Below are 6,136 nucleotides of genomic sequence, written 5' to 3'. Positions count from 1 at the left end.
TATGGCAATACATGTACCTCCATCTTTAAATACAGGGAGAATTATGAATTAACCTCTGTGCTTGCCTCTGCCGCGCCCCCCCCCCCCATTGAAGTATGTATGTCTAGAGATTTTGTTTATGATTGTTTGGTGCCACGTGTACCCAAGATAAACCCCTTAGAAAAAATATCATATTAAGGAATGTATTTGGACAGAACACAGTCCATCAGTAGTGTCAGTCTCTGCCAGAAATGACCCAAGCAGGGTGTGAGGCCTGGGGCAAAATGAGCCCATGCGGGGCCCCGCCCCCACTCCAATCCTATGGGCCCCGGACCTGAAGAAGCTGCCACCGCCATCGGCAACGGTGGGGAGGGGTAGCGAGTGGCTGGATGTGGAGCCGCCAGCCGCCCAGCTCCGCACTGCTGTTGCTCTGCCCAGCTCCATGGGGGCCCCCCAAAGTGTGGGGCTTGGGACAGTCGCCCCCTCCCTAGGGATGGCCCTGGTCTCTGCACGTCCACAAAGAACTTCTGTCTCCAGTAGGTAAGTAAGTTCATAGGTTCATAGATGTAGGGTTGGAAGGGACCTGAGCAGATCATCAAATCCAACCCCCTGCCTTGGGTAGGAATGAATACTGGGCTCATATGACCCCTGGTAAGTTTAAGCTCTTATGACCCCAGGTAGGTAATTATCAAGCTTCCTTTTAAAGACCCCTAAGGTAGGAGCCAGCACCACTTCCCTTGGAAGCTGGTTCCAGATCCTGGCCGCCCTGACTGTGAAGTAGTACCTCTTGATGTCTAGCCTGAACCTACTCTCAATCAACTTGTGGCTGTTATTCCTTGTTACTCCAGGAGGTGCTTGGGGGAACAGGGTCTCACCCATTCCCCTCTGGTCCCCCCTAGTAAGTTTATAGATGGCCACCAGGTCCCCTCTCAGCCTTCTCTTGTGAAGGCTGAACAGGTTCAGGTTCTGTAGCCTCTCCACGTAGGGTCTGCCCTGTTGCCCCCTGATCATGCGAGTGACCCTCCTCGGGACCCTCTTGATGCTGTTGACATCCCTCCTGAAGTGCAGCACCCAGAACCGGACGCAGTACTCCAACTGTGGCCTGACCAGTGTCACACAGAGGGGGAGGATCACCTCCTTGGACCTGCTCGTGATGCATCTGTGGATGCATGACAAGGTGCAGTTAGCCTTACTGATCACGTCCTCACAATGGCGGCCCATGTTCATTTTAGAATCGATAATGACTCCAAGATCTCTTTCGGCCACTGTGCTATCGAGAAGCGAGTTCCCCAGCCTATAGGTATACTGCTGGTTCTTACTGCCCAAGTGCAGTACCCTGCACTTGTCAGTATTGAATCCCATCCAATTCACATTCGCCCACCCCTGTAACCTGTGCTGGTCCAGATGTATCCTGTCCCTCCCTTCTAGGGTGCCCACCTTGCCCCAAATCTTGTGGTCATCAGCAAATTTGAACAGAACGCTTTTCACCCCCTCGTCCAAGTTGCTAATAAAGAAATTAAACAGTGCGGGCCCGAGGACCGAGCTCTGTGGGACTCCACTGCTCACATCCCTCCATGTTAAATATGACCCATCCATCACCACTGTCTGGGTGTGGCCCCCTAGCCAATTTGTGACCCATCTGACTGTGTAGGCATCAATGCTACAGTCACCTAGCTTTTTAATGAGAATGGGGTGGGAGACGGTGTCAAAGGCCTTCCTGAAGTCCAGAAAGACTATATCCACCGCAACACCTGTGTCCAGTGATTTTGTGACATGATCGTAGAAGGCAGTCAGGTTGGTCTGACAGGACCTGCCCCTAATGAACCCATGCTGGTTGCCCTTGAGCATCAGACCGCCTTCTGGTCCCTCACAGATGTGCTCCTGGATAATTTTCTCAAAGAACTTTCCCAGGACCAAAGTAAGACTAATGGACCTATAGTTGCCTGTGTCCTTCCTCCTCCCTTTTTGGAAAATGGGGACCACATTGGTTCTGGCACCTGGCCAGAGCACCACGAGTGCTCGTAAAGCCATGCCAGGGTCCCTGCAATGACTCCTGCCAATTCCCTCAGCACCCTGGGGTGGAGAGTGTCTGGCCCTGCTGATTTGAACATGTCCAGCCCCTCCCTAACTCGGTCCTCCCTGACCCTAGGCCTGGCGGAGTGTCTCTTGAGTCTGTCCTGAATCCCGGTGGGGGAGATGTCCCAGTCCCTGGGTACTTGTATTTAAGTAGCCTATGTAAAACACAAAAATCTCCCTCACTCACTACCACAAAACTATATCCGTGCTCATAGGAAAAATAATATGCAGTCAAATCTGACTACATTTGTATGGGTCATGAATGTGGTGGGATGTGCTTAAAGGAAACATGAAATTATAGTTTGGGATATATACTATAAGTGTGAGGGAGTTTCATGTTGGGCAGTTTCCCTTACCTGTGAGATGCAGGAGAGAGTTGGTTCCCTGTGCTGCAGGATATAGTACCCTAGAACAGTGTTTCTCAACCCATGGGTTGTGACCCAAAAGTGGGTTGCAAGAATATATGAAAGGGTTGCAAACAAACTTTAAAAATGGATTCTCTTTTAAAGAAGAAAAATGTGGGGAACAGTGGCTTTTCCCTTGCAGGCTGGCAGAGTTCCAGCTTGCGAGGGGGTGCTTGGACCTCCCCCTGTGCCCCACACATCCACCTCCTGCCGCATATGTGCAGGGGGTCGGGAGTGAGGGGCACTGGGTCAGGACTGGCCACTGATGTTTACAAATGAGTCCTGGTACAAAAAAAGGTTTACAACCACTGCCCTAGAGGCTATATCCTGCAGTTAGACACATTTCCCATGGAGTTCAGGGCCTTGTTTTACTGATCTAGAAACTACAAAATAAAGCCTTATTGGGCTTGTGCCATATAATTACTTAAAATGGAGTGACTACCATTTTGTTTTCATGTTTCCTTGGGTTAAAATTGTGTCATTTAAATATATTAAAGAAAACAAATCTGTCAGATTTCATAGATATTAGGGTCTGGAAGGGAACTCGCAAGATCATCGAGTCTGGCCATAGGCAGGAAGTCTGCTGGGTTCAAATGATCTCAGCAAGATATGCATTCAAACACCTTTTGAATGAGTCCAGAATGGGTGCTCGCACCACCTCTGGGGGGAGTCTGTTCCAGACCCTGGACACTCAGATTGTAAAGGAGCTTTTCCTTACGTCCAGTCTAAATTGGCTTTCCAGAAGTTTGTGGCCATTAGACCTTATCCCTTGGGGAGCCCTGAACATGCAGAAGAGCTTCCACGGGGTTGGAGTTCTGGCTTTGTCCTGCCTGTTTACGAAGTGCCACAATCTGTCTAAAATTTTCTACAGCAGTCGAGACAGTTAATGGCTGAATAGTACATAGTACACTGCAAACAGTTCAGCTGAATGGGGAGAGAAGGTGGAATGTCACAGTGGAACTTTTATCTTTATTCTTTTTTTGAAGGTTACCAGATCTGTTACGAGATTTTTAACCATTTCAAGTGTCCTTTTCTGCTGCTATTTTGAAATTTGGTACATGTATTTGTTGTAGACTAGTGGTACTCAAATGTTTGGTCCTGCAGGCCAGCTGAGCGCCATGGTACCAGTTTGTGGGCCGCTTCAGGCCCTGCCCTGCTTCTGCCTAACCCCAATCAGGCTCCACATGGGCTCTGCTGCCCCCATGCACCAGGATCAGGCCTTGTGGCCTCATGCTGCCCCTGTGTGCCAGGATTGGGCCCTTGGGACCTGCATGCTGACATTAGGCCCTGGCATTCCCCCTTCCAGCCCTGTGCACTGGGATAGGGCCCTAGGGCCCCATACTGCAAACTGTTGTATTGTGAGAAAGGGGAATCAGCATTGCTTAACTACCTTCAGCATCTGGGTACTCCAGTTGCATTGGCAAGCCCACAGAAAGGCCAGTAGTCTTATTCTGGATCACTTTCACTGAAAACCCTTTGAGATTCCAGATCTGTTCAGTTATTCTGATATTATAAAAGCCTAAGTCTGTCTGTCTGTCTGGCTGTAAGGCTTTATTCACACACTGGCTGACAGAAACAGGCAATCAGAGTGCTCCAAGCATGGGGTAGCTCCGCCATGATTCTGAAGCTGCACCGAGGGCTGGACAGAGGGTGGGGGAGCTGAGGCCAGCCTTGGCTCCCCTACCCCACTCCATGCAAAAGACAGAGCAGCGGCAGCATGGGGCGGTAGGTGGTGGCACTCCATCCCAACCCCCTCGCCCATCTCTGTCATTCTTGACAGGCAATTGGCTAGTTCCTTATATGCCCCACCAGTGGAAGCTGAAGCACTTGAACGTCCGTGCACTATTCAGAAAGTGCTGCCTTGCAGATTTGGTTCAGACCCTTGCTTACATCTTTGTTTTTGTTCAGTACAATGTTTTACTACAGCTGTATGACTTCACTGCTTGGTAATCATTTACTTTGTCATGGTTATGGGTCTCTGTTATGCACACTGATTCAAAACTGACCTAGAGGGTGGGGACAGGGCAGGAATGGAGAGTTATCCCTGGTGCTGGAATTTTTCTAATTTACATTTACTTGCATTTGTAAACAGGGGTGCCCAGTGCTCCTGCAAACCCAATACCTGCTTACATGCAGCAGCAACAATTGCTTGAAACATCTGCACATCCCCAAGTCTGTAGGGACTTGACATATGAAGCGAGACCTTGTGGACAGATAACTTCACAAAGCTATGCATTCCTGAGAGATCTCTGACCTGGTGGTCACAGTCTCCCTGTCTCTTCTGGTTTGGTAATGTTAGGAATGTGACCTTCCTACACAGCAAGCAGCCAGTACTAACAGAAGCAGCTGTTCTGTGTCTTGCAACCCTTTGTGAATATGAGCAACAGCCCCAGCCTCTTCTGATCCGTTGCCTTGGGATACTTTCTCTTAAAATGTCAGCTCCTGGAGTTGATTGCAGACAAATGTCTCTTTCCATCTCAAAGGGAAAAAAAAGGTGGATTGCCTTTGGGCTGTAAACAGGAAGCTGGGCAACAATGACCCAAGAAGATTGAGCATTTCAGAGAAGGCAAATTAAAAGCATGTAATTTATTATTTGCTATGTTATTTTTTAAAAAAGCTTAGGATACATTTGGAGCCTGACTTGTGTTTTATGAATGCTTGCAGTTGACAATACTGTATGCCACCTACCATGCCTGTCACGAACTGACCAACTTTCAGGGAGCAAAAGCTGAAATACAATTCCAGACTCTCCAAAGCCTCCTAGAAACTTACGTAGTCTCGATACTACTGGTTCCAGTTAGTACAGCTGCCTGTGCTGTAGCACTGCAGATGAGCTCATTAACTCCTTGACAAAGCAGAACTAAATTGCTTGGGTGCAGGTTTGTCTGAATCCAGCTTATTCTGGACATAAAACAAATGCATCCTGGAACTGGGGGCAGGGAAGTCTCAGCCAAATCAGGACTCATTCTCCACCCCTTATTCCCTCTCTCTCCCTCCACCCCTATGATTCAGAAGAAAATGCCTGTTTCTTTGAGGATACTGGAGCACAGCTCTGAAACTTGGAACTGTCCTGGAAAATTTCGGATGGTTGGTTGCTTCTCAAAGCTGCACTGATTGTAGATGCAGAAGTCCCTGGGAGACTAGTGTCAACATTGTCACCACATCTAGATAGCCCTTGGCTTGGAAAGTGCATTTGGTCTTTAGTGGTGTAGGTTGTAGCTGTGTTGGTCTAAGGACACAGGCAGACAAGCTTCTTTGGGTGAATCTGATACCTTCTATTAGACCAACTTAAATAGTTGGAAAAAACATTTTTAGCAAGCTTTCAGGTTTAAAAACCCTTTGTCAGGCTGAGGAAGTCTCTGCAGCTGGTGTCTATTCTTCCTGGTCTTTAGTGACAGCAGTAAAGTAGCTGCTAGCAAGGTTGCCTATAGTCCCTGCAAAATTATCAGTACAGTACCTGCCTGTTGGTGTAAAGCCCAAAGAAGAGTAAATCCCTAAAACTGCAGCTGTGTGGGTTGGAGCACTGAACAATATTCCTGAAAAGGCTGGGAGTTCAAATATCATTAAGAATTAAGAAAAGAAAGCTTAAGCCATAAAGGCACCAAGTACTATAAAAAGGTACGACTCCTTTTTCTTTGACTCCAACGTAGTGTTGGGAGCAGACAGGTTCCAGGGTG

Source organism: Alligator mississippiensis, chromosome 5 (assembly GCF_030867095.1).
Source record: "Alligator mississippiensis isolate rAllMis1 chromosome 5, rAllMis1, whole genome shotgun sequence".
Classification (NCBI taxonomy): Eukaryota; Metazoa; Chordata; order Crocodylia; family Alligatoridae; genus Alligator; species Alligator mississippiensis.
This window is presented reverse-complemented; position numbering follows the sequence as displayed.